The sequence below is a fragment of the Photinus pyralis genome, unplaced genomic scaffold (genome assembly GCF_008802855.1).
Source record: "Photinus pyralis isolate 1611_PpyrPB1 unplaced genomic scaffold, Ppyr1.3 Ppyr1.4_LG3b, whole genome shotgun sequence".
Taxonomy (NCBI): domain Eukaryota; kingdom Metazoa; phylum Arthropoda; class Insecta; order Coleoptera; family Lampyridae; genus Photinus; species Photinus pyralis.
The window spans coordinates 26,273,088-26,288,831 of record NW_022170510.1 but is presented as its reverse complement, the minus strand read 5'-3'; positions in this window follow the sequence as shown (position 1 = coordinate 26,288,831).

The window sequence follows — 15,744 nt, the reverse complement described above, 5'->3', positions numbered from 1 at the left end:
GATTGTAACTGATTACTATACTATCTAAACCTTGTTTGCAAGTTTATATTTATATTTAGCATAAATTATTCGTAAAAAGCTGTAAGATTATCTACAGCACTTTGTATGTTATGCAATCGTTAACGTATTCAAACACGACAGAAGACAAGAAATAGGTACCTATAGTTGAGCTTTTACTATATACAAGGTGTTATTTATAAGTTTAGAGGTCACCCTCAAAAAAGTGGTCAAATTTGCATTTCTCCTTTAATCTTTTCACAGCAACCATAAGAGTTACAAATTTGCAAGGGCGCACCTCTAAATGGGAGTGCGAAAAAATTCTGATTTCGGGGATCTGGAGATTTTTGAATATGAAAATCACGAATCTGAAATTATTTTTTAAAAATTCGAAAAAAAAATTACACATTCCACGAAGTATCCCCCGCCTACTATTTTCCATGTAGTTAGTTGAAAATGTCACAACCGTTTACAAATGAACGATTTAAGTACACTTGAGCACCCAATTTTTTACATACTTATATATAACACACTGTAAAAGTTCAACTGCAGATACTTATTTCTTATCTTCTGTCGTATTCTGCACACATACGCACAGTCACAGCCACTGGATACTTTTACAGCTTTTTAAGTAAATTTTTTCTACGTATAATTTATGCTAAAAACATAAATTTGCAACTTGAAAACAACTCTCAACCGAGATGTTAGCCAAGGAATGCAATTTTAAAGTCGTGGTTGCTAAACAAAATAAACAAGATTACATTCGAGATGCTTTTTTGCGGGTTTACTTTCATCTAACGTACGGTGTTTTAGAGAACAAGATCCTTGAACTAGATGAAGCGGACGAAAAAGCTCGGTCAATTTAAATACCAAAAAAGAATTGTTGAAACAGACACGTGATTATCGAATTCTGACGTACCATCTAATAATCACTGTTACCTGTAGGGTTTTCGCTATAAAAAGCGTTGCACGTCATTGATTTGATGACGTCAACAAACACGGCATTGCCAAATATTTCTAAGGTATGCTGATATATTAATCTTTTATTTAGGAAACACTTTTAGGTTATGTTTCTCCCATCCAGAGGAACTAGAAAATTCAGAGATCATTTTTTGGGCTCTTTGTGTGAAACCAACCTACTGTGCATAAATAAAACCCCTTCCTACTGTGCTGCGACGCGTTCAAGGAAAGTGCAGTCTACTAAGGCTGTAGTACTATTAGCATTTTGTTTATAAGTATCGCTGCCGTTGTGAGCAGAAAGATGAGGAATGTGGGCATTGCGGCATTATGTAGATGTTTCGGAAGTTATAAACCATTGCATAGGCCAGCAAATAAATATCAAGTTAATGCTTGCTCGAAATCTCGACTGATTTTACGTCATTTTACAAGAGCATATGGCCAACTCTTTCTGTAGTCGAATTTGAGACTAGTAAGTTCAACCGAGACAAAAACACAAGAAATTTTATTGAACTACATAAAATGATAATCAACATAAGCTGATATGATCGTAAAAAGGTGAAAGACACTTTTCAGACTATGTAACATTCCATTTTGTTAACATAACAGAAAAAAAATTTAATACACAGTTCTCGTGACTTAGGTAATTCCTAGAACTATCGTTTTCACCCAAGTGTATAATGATTGAGGCCATTTCTGCAATATCCAATTGTTTTTCGCGTTCATACCATTCCTTTATTATCTTTTCGGTGTGATTAATTGAATTTTTCCACATTTCTGGGGTTACAATCGCAAGTGCTTCCTTCCACAAGTTTAAGTTATTTTCCATTGTTCTAGCATCACTCCCAATGTGCTTGTTATAATAGCTCTTTGTTATGCCCCATATTAGCTCAATTGGATTGAAAATGCAATGGTACGGGGACAGACGCAACACTACGTGGCCATACTGCTCTGCAAGTTGATCAACTGCATAAATTTTTGGTGGATTAACTCTAAAATTAAATAAAATAAGACGATGGAAAGTTATTGCAAACAGAACTTACTGCGCAACTTTGGCTAAAAGTTCACTTTTGAAATCGGTTTCAAAAAATTCGATTCTCTTAACCAATCTTGAATATCTGCTTTTCTCCACGCTGCCGGCAACGCGCTGAAGGTAATCACAATTAGTACAAGTAGTCAGAAGTAATTGAAACCATTCTTATCTCTCGAACTGAACCTAATGGTAATAAGGGACCCCCATTGTCTCGTTCCTGTTCAAAATATTTAATTAAAGAAGCAACGAGTTCCTTCGCTTTACTGTTGAAATGTTTCGGCATTGTGGCGAGTACGAATGAAAATAACGGTAGAATGGACACAAACAAACAGCAATTCTGTTCTGAAGAACAGATTTCTTTACACTAAGAGTGAAGATGAATAATAACAACCACAAGAATAACCGAAAACTTTCACACGCAAAAACCGAACCAAAGTGTCAGATGTCAACAAATAACGAAATAACGTTTGACAACATTGTAAAAAATATTCCAAATCTGCCAACTTATTCTCCTAAAAAGTAACTAAATAATAATGAATATAAATCCGCCAAATCTTGATTTAAATTGGCAAGTCATTTTCTTCTGTTGATGACGTGCAACGCTATTTATAGCGAAAACCGTATATATTCTTATATTCACGTTTGTAAGTTTAATATTTATCTTACAAACACTATTTGAAAGTCAGTTAGTAATATTAATAATTTCCTTTGCGGGTTCGCGTGTTCCGGAAGTCGCGCTATTTAATAAAACTGCTGAAAAAAGAAAACAAAAGACCAATTCCTTCTGAAAAACATTTTTGTGTCCTTTGGCCGCAATTCATTCGATATATGTGGTACAATTGCACCAACAACAAAAAGATTTTCGCGTGGTGAATTTTGCTCTGCGCGGATAATTAATGCACGATTTTGCAGGTACTGTTAAATCTACATTAATACCAGATAAGGCATTATATACGCATAATTTGAGACGCATATGATTTTAGTTTAAGAACCGAAAGAATTACAACGATATCGTTCCTAAAAAAAGAAATATGATGGTGTAAATGTAGAAGAACACGGATTTACTATCGTCGATTTATCTTCAAAAGAATTTTGAGCAAATTGTTTCAAGGTTAGAAGCTCGGTATGGAGATAAACATTTGCATTACGCCCAATTAAAGAACCGAACCCAAAAATCGGGCGAAACTTTGCAAGAAGCAGATATAGCTCGGTTGATAAGATTGGCGTATCCTACGGGTCCAGAAAGCCTTAGAGAGCAGCTGGCGGTGCAGACATTCATTTCAAAGCTTACGTAACATGAGAACTTGGAAATGCATGCCCTGGAGTTTGATGCTACAAAGAAAACGTCTCGTGGAAGAAAAGAAAAAAAAATCTGGAAAAGACAGTGAAGAGATTAATGGAGCAGCAACGGATAAAACGACGAGGACTGCAATGCTGGAGCTGTGGTGAAAACGAACACAAATTGCCCCGAGAGCACAGCAACCAATCAGGAAAACTAGTCGATGGCAAGGAGCTAGCACCGACCTGTCTAAGTACACTGACATCCAAGTCGCATTACTCGTTCAATCTTAGAATTAAGTAACAAAAAGCAACGCCGACGTTTTGAACAAAATTAGAAAACTTCTAATTTTGTTTAAAATATCGATTGGACCTTTCATTTTTCGTGAATTTCAGCTTGTGACACCAAAACCACCACGGAAGTCACGATCTTAGCTACCTTTTGCAAATAAATTTGTAAAAATGCGCTAAAAAGGACAACGTTGAAGCCTTTAGTGTTTGCCACGATGAGGACGATTAAGTTATTATTTGATGACATTCTCTTCGCTCATATTTTCGCAATTCAAGTTGGAACTACCCGTGATTAAATGGGCTTTGTACAAAGGCGTTGCAAAAAAAGGGGTGGTAACCAGAGGAAAAATAGATTTTTTGAAGATAAACAAAATATCCAAAATGATTGTCTCGAAGCTTCTTCCCCAAAAGTTCAAAAATTTGCGTTGCTTTGGTGTAATATTTAGCTCACTCTTGCCGATTTTGAAAAATACTTCCTACTCAGAACTACCAAACTTTTTGGTTTTTGGACATTCACCTGAGAGTTCATACAAAACAGAAATTGTAAGTTCTCGCATGCTAGTCACCTGTCAAGAACTGTTTTATCTAAATTATTGTAATTTGAAATTCAGAACTCAGTACGAGAATGGAAGGGCAATGAAAGCGTAATTTCAGTAAAGCAATTTGCATGAAAATTAAAAAAAAGTTTTGTTTCGTAAGTCAACGTTTTAAGTTAATCATTTTTACGCTAGCTAAGTGTGACAGAAAATTGAATGCTTTCCACATTTAATTACACTGTTGGAAACACACTAATCTTCTTTAAAATTGGGTTGTACAAAAAGTTGCTGGAGCATTACGTAATTAAACATGGCGTATAAGACTAAAGCACTGCGATAGAAAGCTATTAACCTTGTATGCATAGCATAAGCATGGGTAGAAAAATAGGGCCGTTAGTGCAATTACCTACTCATAAAACACAAACAAGTTTGCTGCATATTGAATAGCATAACGGGAAGTTATATCTGCTTCATGCCACTTCATCGCAAATAACATCGTATGATCTAGAAAAACAATGAAAGTAAATAAAATTTACATAAAGTGCAACATTTATTCTGAACTTAATGGTAACAGATAAACCATTTGTATTCTACATTGGAGCACGTTGACGATGCCAAGCGTTGGATGGTACCACAATTCCATAATCCCTAAAATACTTGAAAGAAGATCCACTGTTCACAGAGCTATAAAAGCTTATTAACTTTAATTGCGTGCCGCAATGTCCAGGATAAGATTCTCTGCGAATCTTTTTCTTAAGAGTTTATCGTTGAGAATATCGGAATCCCTGTATCCCTTTCATTTAATATAAGGCGAAGCGACAGTCCTTTCATTCAACTAAACGCACTTTTAGCCGAAATTAATGAAACAATTTGAGGCTTATATACAATTACGAAACTATACGAACAGGTACTTCCTGACACAAAAGCCATGCCACAAACAAAATGTAATAAATGCGTCCATGTTATGTAATCCTTTTACGAGTATTATTTTTCACCAAGTTTTATTATGTAGCTTCAAACATATTTTTAAACCTACGTAATAGACGAGATTTTATTTGCTGGAGGTAAACGTTTTATGGAAACAATATAAATACCTCGAGAAGTAAGGGAGTTTACATTCCCGAAAGGATATTCGGTTACACATTCGAGGTATAAGGTTTGCCAATAATGCTGGCCAGGCGGACATCAATGTCAAATTTATGACAAATATGTGGGTGCGTGGAGAAACGTTTTCATTTTTTTATTTACTTCGCACCCTATTAGATACAGAGGAACTAACGACCAACAAGATTTTTCAAATTGTCTGGTAACTAACATCTAATTAACTATTGCCAATCAGGAGTGATTTTGATTCAAAAGTTGGGACTAACAATTTCGTCGAATGCGTTGAAAACAGTGAAACAGTAGGTAAGTAGACAATTTAAGAGCAAAAACAATTTCTTTTTTAGTTTCTTATCAACATTTTATTTATGCCGGTCTTTAAGAACGCAAGAAAACATAGACCCATTTGATAGACTAAAACCATTGAATTTATTATTCGATGCTAAAACGATGAGTCCTTAGTGTTTCAGGTTTCCATTTCGAGTATTAGACTAAAGCGGCCAAAATGTCAAGTCCATTTCTGCCTCCATAAAAAATCGGAATAAATCCGAGGGTGTGCAAGAACAGGAAATTGTAGTTACGTAAACCCTTTTCCTCTCTGGCCGATGACATTAAAGGATGAAAGTTTGTATCTCTATAAACAAAAAATTCCCGCATTGTTCCAAAATTGATTTAATATAAATATAGGTGATAACATGATAACTATAAAGGCTTTTAAATTTCATCAGGTATCTACGAGTACTTTACGGAATTAACTTTATAAAACAACTTAAAATTACTTTTCTCTCTTTTTGCCGCAAGGTTTTTAATAAAATTTCTTATCATTCTATAATGTGGCAGTGCAGTGTTCTTTAGTTTAGTTTCTTAACTGAAATTGCGTCCTTAAAGCGAGATGCTGTGGCTGTAACCTATTTGGTTAAAATTGTATTTACTTTCCCTGTTTCCTAATGGAAGTCGGTAGCTACGTGATCGAATTGGAAGTAAAGTAATGACTCAATATTGGCTTAAAAAGAAACTGCTACGAAATTTTTATAAAATTTTTGCGAGAAAACCGAATACTTTGGCTGGCAAGTACCTTATTATATGATTGCGTTTCCCAAAGCTTTATTGGAAATTTCAGCATCCCGCAAAAGATTATGATTGTATGATTCTATCATTGAAGCAGTTCCAGTTTGTAAAATACAGGTTTCTGGTGGCAGCATATTGTACATACTTTGCTCAGTGACTATTGTCAAGCTTCTTTTTATTTGCCATCAATATGTTTTAAAATTCATAAAAACTTACATGTAATGCAGGTAAGTAAATGAAACTAAGTAACTTTAGGGGAAATTGTTGAAACTGTTCAAAATGACCGCAATTTTTCAGTACCATTCCGTTTGCGTGGCCGTTTTAGCGAAAATAGTAAGAGTTATCGAGAACCAAAAATGTTTAGCGTAAAATTATCATTCTATAACTTTATTTATTACCACTTTCTTGACAACTCAAACCGTTAGTTCAGAAGAATCACTTTTTCATTTTTCTGCTACTTATAGGCACTATAGGCAGCATGTTTTACGGCAATAGAATACCTTCTATTTTTTCTAATCCAAATATAAGTGGATCCAGTGTTTCTTGCTCTTCCTCGAGGTATTACATTACAAAAAAAAGTACGGAGAAGGTGGCCCTGTGTACTGGGTACTTGATGGAGATAAGACGTCGAGGAATATTTGTACCATGGAGATATTTCCACAGCTGCGACTCATCAAATGGTTTGCAAGTCCATTTAATAACTGCACTAACTACCCTTCGGCAAGTGCCATGACTTGGTCGTGGTCTGGAACAGTGAACATGATATACCAAGTCCTTTCAAAGACAAATACGAAATTTCATAATCTCAAATGGGAATACTAATCAATAAAGGTCAATGTTGTCTTCGCTAAATATATTTCTTCTGGTGTATTTAGCCGTAGCCTACCGATAGAACTAGCCGTGACATCGCTTGAGTGACGGATGGAATTAACAATGCCATTCTCGTCGCCCAATGAAGTATATTTTAACAAAACCAATACCAATTTCAAAGACATTTTATTGGATGCCTTAACGGTGGCCATCTGCTTTTTACAGTTGCAGTGGCGTGCACAATTTTCTTGCACATGGGCGCACCTAGTTTCTCTACATAAATACGAGTATATAACATGTGCCTGAAGTTCTCCTTATTTCTCTTCCACTTCAACTAACTTACTACTTCAACCGCTTTCTCCTATTCCACAACTTGAGCTTCTTCATGACACCTTGGACTTCTTATTGCTTATGATCTTCTACGTCTTGTTGTTTCTTGTCTTGGTTTCCTGATCTTGGTTCTATTGCTGAACTTCCAACTGAACTATTCCGGAAGTCGCTCGCATTTTAAGAAAAACATAGATTGCAGATCAATACAAGGTGTGCTGTGACCGGCAATCTTTCCTGGCGAGAGTTATATAAAATTATCTTGAACGGTTTCCGATACACTCCTTTTGTGGGGGTGGCTCCCAAACTAAACACATTGGACCCTCGGTTTATTTAGAAAAAGTGCTTGTTTTGATCCCCTGTACAACCCAAATTTTTTTTACATACTTATATGTAACACCCTGTATATTCCAATAAATGAATGAATAATTTAATAAATCAATAAATTAATGGGTCATACGTTATTAACGTGAAGAGCAGTTAAAATATGAGATTATAAGCCACATATTTCTAAAAACTTCAATGCGATTTTGCTCCTCGGCTAAATTAACCTTTATTAGCTACTTTTCGACAAAATTAGGATTAATGTAGGGCCAATTAACGGTTCATATACGCTAATTTTGTAATATCATAGGTACCTATTAAGGCACGTCAAATCATAGCGACTTGAAGAGCGTATTAGTACAGATACAGGACTATGGGGATTAGACGTTATTTCTACATTCTCATTTCCTTCAGTGTTACAGTTTCCGTTTGTTTCACTTTGGATTATCTGTCTACCTTTGTTAAGTTCCTTTCACATTACAATGAAATCTTATTCTCATCACGTTGCAGCTCATTTCCTCGATTTCCCACGTAGGTTATATACGTGTATCAAGAAAAGGAAATTATTATGTCAAGTTAACCAAGATCTCCTGAGAATTGTACCTACGTTTTATGAAAAATCTGAAATAGTTCTCGAATTATGCACACCTACCTATGTGTATTGTGTGTAAAATAAATGTAAACTAAGGAGGGTTAGATTACCCGTAGTAATAAGACTAAATCCATAATAGCTTATACAGGGGTTTCATTTCAAAACGAACGACCGACTGTAATTTGTAATTTTGAAAAGAAAAACGAAAGTGGCTATTTGTCTGGAAATTGCGTTTACATCCTTCCATAAATCATTCTTTTTTTGTTATTTGCGTTTGTTACTTTGCCTTTGTTGTTCGAGTTAGTTAAACACGTTTAGTTGAAACCTAAAAAATTATTTAAGAATGAGATACACCTTAGCTGAAAGAAGTGACATAATGTTCTTGTATGGATCTGAAAACCAATGCGCCCGTAGCGTAGCAGCCAATGAAACGCATCTCTATATCGATCATTCTTAATGTCATTGCAGTCGCTGCGTAAGTTTCAGGGGATTCCAAAGCCGAAAATGTTGGATGAAGTGTGCGAAAATGAGGTGCTAGGTCAATTTGCTGCAAATACTAAGTCATCAATTCGAACTGTTGCACAATTAAATGATGTCAGTTTACAAAATTGTTAGTAAGAACATACAAGGTAAGTACAAGTTTTACAAGACTTGGGCAAAAATGATTACGATCGGAGAATTGACTTCCGCCGCGAATTAATGTCCTAAAGAATTGATCCTAATTTTTCTAAAAACATCCGCTTTAACACAGGGAGGTCTCAAAAAAATGATGTCATTATTTTACGCCCCAAACTAGTCAGTGAAAGAATTTTTGAAAAATAATGACAGTTGTCTTCAAAATAGCCATGAGAATTTGAAATATTCGAAGCGCGCCACAAAACGGTACCCTGCCCACCGCTGCTTGCATGCGGAATACAGGCAATCATGTTTGTTTGTTGTTTAAAACAGATGAAATGGAACCGGGATTTCAAAAAGCAGACATATGAATTTAACGTTCAAGCACGATTTCATGGCTCTCAGCGCCCAGTTTTCTTCTGGTGTTAAAGCAATGCGGTAAGTATCTACTGAAATGATTAAAGCCACCGCCGCGGCGTTCCATTTCGCCAAAGTCCCTACAATAACTTTTTTTAATTTCCTTTTGAAGTTCTGGTGTTTAGCCTTATCTTCCAAGATTTCTATTAGTTCCAAATAATTTGTGGAATTCGGATGTACGACCATAACTCTTTTTGAATGATACCCATAAACACTCTGCCGCAAACCACTTTTGTAGCTTCTTACATTCCTAGGAACCGAAACAAATATTTTATCATGTTGTATCCAAAGTGGGTGTGTGGTCGTTTTTTAAATTCTTCGCTTCGCTTCGGCAGCCACTCCGAGGTCGCCAAAGGAATTTCTTAAACCGAGTCTGAAAAGTTGCACGAACTATCCCTACCTACCCCAGCCAAAGCCTCGACACCCTACATCGAACCGTTTCGAAGATGCGAATCTTTAAACTCGCGCAACACCACGACGCGACGGTCAGGCTCCTCAACCGCTCAGGGATACTTCCCATTTTTCTCATCCTCAATGCGAAGTTACTTAGAACGTCTCATAAAAATTTGATCAATATCAGAAATTTCAGCAGAAAATCATTGCTTTGGCAGGTACTCTTGAGAATCAAATTATTGGGCCAATATTTTCAGAAGGAAATTTAATAGGAGCACATCGGAATTTATTGAAAGAAGGGATATAGAGCCTCTGATGACACAATCTTTGGAGAATCCATTGGATGACATTGGGAACATTTTTTAGAATACTTATTTTAGGTATTTTGATGTAAAATTATATTTGACAAATTCTTACACAAATAAGAAGGTATCTGCAATTCGGGAAATTCGTCTTTTTGCGCTAATGAAAGCAACGATGTTGCACAATGTTGCCAGATGATAGTGTGTACGTGCGATATGTGACGGTCCTATGAAAAGAGAGATTTCGAATGAACTATAAAAACGACCTCTAAAGCCGACTACATTGAGAAACAATATTTTATATGCCACAACAATTTTTTAGCACCGTCAGAAAGTTGGGAATAATTTACCAATGTTTTGTTAAATTATTTTTTCCTATCTTTGAAAAATAAATGGTCGCATACTCGAAAATGACATATTTTTCGGTTTTTTGACCATAACTTCACTATTTAATTCATTATTTAATTTAATATTGTATGTTTTTTATGGGTAATGCACACTTCAAACTTGTTATTGTTATAGGTAATTTATTATTGCTCTATGCTGTTCTTTTTTGATGTTTCCCTGTGAATAAATATTATTATTATTTGTAGACCTACAAAAAGAGAAAATTAATCAACATAAAATTCTGCATAACTTTGCCCGGCTTTGTATCTCTTACGGTGTTCGAGTCCCCATAATGAAAATGAAAAAATGCACCCTGTGATTTTTTAATAAATACGTAGTAACAGTAGTTTTAATTTTTTTATCAGGATGAGGTGGGGCGGGGGGCAATGTTAGTTTTCTGAAAGGGTGCACCATGGAAAGAAGTTTAGGAACCACTGACGTAGGCAAATTACAACAGACACTTTTGTTAGATGCTGGGAAGAAGTTCAACACATATTGTATTATTGTCTGTGTACTAGTGGAGACTATTTTGAGACTGAAATAAATTTTATACAATCAAAACGTGAAATGAGTAAAATTTGATTATTGTTTGGCTACGTGTTTTAAAATTAATTCATAAACACCTAATCTTGATTTTGTGCCTATGTAAATAGAGTTGTATGCGGTTTTTGAAATGTGTCGGTCGATGGAGGGTAAACCTTTCTTTGAACTCCCCCGCCTACCCCATAAACATATTTTTGCAATTTTGGATTTCTTTCTCAACATTACTGTGCGGTTTTGACTAACAAGCGAGATAACACGCATACCGTTTTGGTACAATCACCGTGTTCAAGAGTGGAAGTTGTTCAGATGCAAATCTACAAGATACCTAGGTACAAAAAACAATCTTTTATGATTGCGTACATAGGTGCTTTACGTAGTGCCTCCCGGAAAAGCACGAATCCATTCATTTTTATAAGCACACCCAGAAGGCTTGTCCTGTATTTAGATCGTATCCAAGCTGTAAAATTATACTTTCCATCCTATCAAATATCAATTTTAAGCATTGAACGTTTAATGTCATAACGTGCAAATGTCATAGGGATTTAATTATTGTATGTATGTGCGAATATTTGACTAAAGCAATTTAACTGAGGGACTGATTGAGAAACAGAATGTGAATATCTCACGCTCCTTTTTATACAATCGTGAACCCAGACTCTCAGGAAATAGATAGATTGCAGCTATGTTTAACTTGCAAATCACGGACCTCAACACCTAGCGCCGTTTTATTGTTTGAGTGGTCACGTATTCTGAAATTTTTATATGTAACCCTAGATATCCAATATAAAAATCGCGTTCTAGTCAAAGATATTTTTATATACGAAAAATGGCTTCAGTTTTATTGTGTAGTATGCTTCTTCAAAGTCGTATAACCCACAAATTTTTTTGTCATGTCAGGGCTATTGCTAAAGACTAATTTAACAAAAATGCTTAGATCTAAGCATAAGGGACGCATCTCTTGAAGGAAAAGTGTGTCGGAAACTTCACCTTTATTTATCGTTACCCCAGTATTATTATATGAAATTCTCGCTCTGTGAGTTTTGCTTATATGAAGATCCGAATGCATAAGAATAACAAGTTAAACGACTTATGATAATCGCGTTTCCATATCCTGCAAAGAAAATTAAAGTTACTTTTATCCATCAGCAAAGTGGATGGATAGTAAGGCAAACAATGAGTGTTTCCGATTGAGATTGAAATTCGCATGTGAATAGGTAAGATATTACATTATAATTCCTCTTGATTTGCGGTGGTTTTTGCGCCACCTCCACGTTTTGTGAGTTAAAATGAAGTTACAGAATTTTAAATCAGGATTTTACAAGTCAATGCTAAAAGCCAAGGTCTCCGTTCGCGACCAAAGTTGACACCGCCATTGTGCTCGATTTGTGACCCTGGATCTACGTCTTGTACGATAAGTCATGCTGTATTTACATTGCGAGTTGTAGTTTTTTAACCATTAACAGATCGTCCAAATTCAATGGAAAGTTTAATTACAGCAAGAAAAGTTTAATGGAACACAATTAACAGAAAAATTCAAAGCAAACTATAAAATAAAGTCAATAAAATTTAAAAAAAATAAAAATTAACGTGTTGTAAATAAAGCATAATTATTACCCATCCACTTTTTTTAGCAGAGTAAACAAGAATTACATATTACCGCAATTTTATAATTCTTTTGTAAGTGCTACAGTTTAATTCTTTGATTATCGACTTGCCAACATCTGTCAGAGGATTACCTACTGACTACATCGACTATAAACATCAAAATTCTTTAACAAAAACAATTCATTTTTTTAAATATACATTTGCAACAGTTTAGTGAATCTTAATTCTTTATTCATCGCCGAGATCTAGTGGTTTTTTCCTATCAAGGAAAGAACTTAACCATATTATTGCGGGGTTGAAGAATCCTTAAATAAAAGTATTCATTTCATTTTTGCTGAACCTAAAATGTAAGTTTACAGAAATACTTTTAATTGAGTTAGCCAGTACCATTCACATTTCCAGGTATTGCAACGTAAATCTAATTGCATGATTTATTTATATGCAATAATTAACTAACAATAAACTTGTAACACTCCGCAACCATTTGATTTTGGACTATATAACAAACGATGGTTTTTCTCGAAAGTTGTCGAATGCTCTCCAATATTCTAGAACAAATCCGTCATATTTTCCGGAAAGAGTCGGTCACAACCGCCCAAGTTTCTTATCGCCGATTACTAATATCTCTCATTGGGCCTCAATCCTTATCGGGATTTCTGGAATATTCGCCACATTATATTAAAATAACCACCCTAAAAAGCAATTACAGTTAGCCTTTACGAAAGCCAGTATTTCAACTGTTGAGTTCTCAAAGGCTGTAGTGGATATGAAAATTCCTACGCTACTGATCTCTACGTGAACATGTACAAAATTTCCTCATTTCCCCATTTTTATAACCTTTAAAATATTGAATCTATCAGCCTTTGAGGGGCATGTTCTCGGTTGTACGCATAATCTGTTATGGTATATCAAAGATTAAGAAAATCGCATCTCAAAGGCTTTGAGATCCGATTTTCTTAATTTTTGATATCACTCAACCCCATTAGAGGAAGGAGGATAATGTTAAAAAAAAATTGTTATGGTATTATACAGTCCCTTCTCAGTGCAAGTACGAGTAATTCATTTATTTAGGGTTTCGGTTTCTATGATGCTCTGGAAAAATCGCCGAATATGGCAATTAGTATATTCCGCATTAAAAATTTTAAATGCAGGGTGTCTTAGTACGTGGTAAGATGTCCGCATTAGTTTTTCCTAAATCAATTACTGTGTGTATTGTGACGATGTACAGTTTTACGATACATTATGTACACTCTTCGTAAGTATGACGTAACATAGAACAGAAAATAAGACCAGGTCATGCGTTTACAGGTGATTGAAATTGCAATTTGTAGACTTTGTAGACTAGAAATCCTCTCAACTAAACGAATTATTAAATGAAAATCAAACATCAAAATATAAAAGCTAATAAACACTACTTTTTTAAACTGCCCGGCGTTCTTGTAAAATATTGGTTTTGTAATAAAGTTGGATATTACAATGCCGAAGCTTTGCTTTTGTAGTGATTCCGTATCCAGTTGATCTTATGCACTTCTTATAAATCAAAATTAGGGAACGTTACTTTATAACCCTGCTGTAAATCGGGTAGTACAACGTTGCTTTTTTCCATAGGAATTTAATAATTCGTAAATTATACCGATGTAACTGCCACACAGCCAAATAAAGACATATAAAGGGACATTTATGCAAAACAATCTACATATAAAGATTCCCAGTCTAGGCATGAGATTGAAAAAAATCAATATACGGTCCGATACAAAACGGAAAGCGATGGAATATTAGACTTCGTAATGGATTAAACTCAACATGAAACAAAGTAAACTACTTCGACGACCTAACTCAAATCGAATAAGAGTGATCGACATACACGTGAATGGTCCTTTTAAGACACGTGGTGTATACTTCATCATATGTACGTAACACAAATTCACTACTTTTACTTTTCAACTGATCGAAAATTCGCTAAATCCCGTCTCCAATCTTATATCCTTCTTTTAGTTCCATTATTCTCGAGCTAACATTCTTAGTTAAATCAAATATCGAACATCGATTTAAGTTTTCTCTGTTGCGATATGTAATACGTAGCTACGATATCGTGGATATCAAAATTTCGAACTTGGAAAGTTTTTATAACGTGAAAATGTGACCTAAAATAAAATTTCGACGATTGTGTGATTTATTACTTTACTCCAGTTTTCTTTAAACTGAATACAAAGAGGCTTTATATCATTTATTAGGCGCCTGTCACGCTTGTAAGTACCTTGTTGACCAACTAAGTATTGAACTTACTTTAAAAACGATATTTTGGTGACCTATTTACACTGAAACCATGAAATAGTTCAATTAAACCGTCGGACGACAACTTGCTGCAGACTATTATTTTTCTCCGTTCATTTATATTAGAATTTTTTTTAGTAAATCACATAACACTAGGCATTCCGTTCTATAAGAATTCACAAAACATTTATTACATCTCTGAAAGTGGTCCTTTTCGTTGAACCGCTTCTGATTTATCTTTATATTCTTTCTACTGCACTTATTTTTTATTCCTGTGAGTTTCTTGCACACCTTTTATTCACGTAGATAGCATTTTTTTGCGATTATTATGTACTTAGGTGGTAATAAATTCTATCCAAAAGCTACAAACTTATAACTTACGTGTACTTGGCTTTGAAAACTACTACGGCTGTGCGATGCAGCAAACTAATTCATAGTTAAACCGAACATTCCGTAGATCGTCTAGTCTACAAAGTTAAATCACATAAGTTCCACATATGATAATAAAGTAGTTGTCATTACAATTACGCCCGTATGAGCGACTAGGGTTAAATAATTTACCCGTTATACATACATCGGGAGAGGGATATATTCTTCAGTTTATAAATTCAATTGGTATACTTACGGCATCATCCTGCTGTTGCAGGTAGAATGTGCATAAGTATTAAGTACCCGTTTTCAGTGAGATTCCAATTCCAGTACCTATTTAGTATTTTAGTATGACACTGGAATTCCGAAGTACATATTACTTGAACACATGAAATTAAGTACTAATACAAAATCAATACTTGATATTTTTACCTACTTTTTCACACCGATCTGTGTTGTGTAGCCCATTTGGGTTATGGTTATATAATTTATAAGAAAACAACCAATTAACGCCAAGGGAAACAT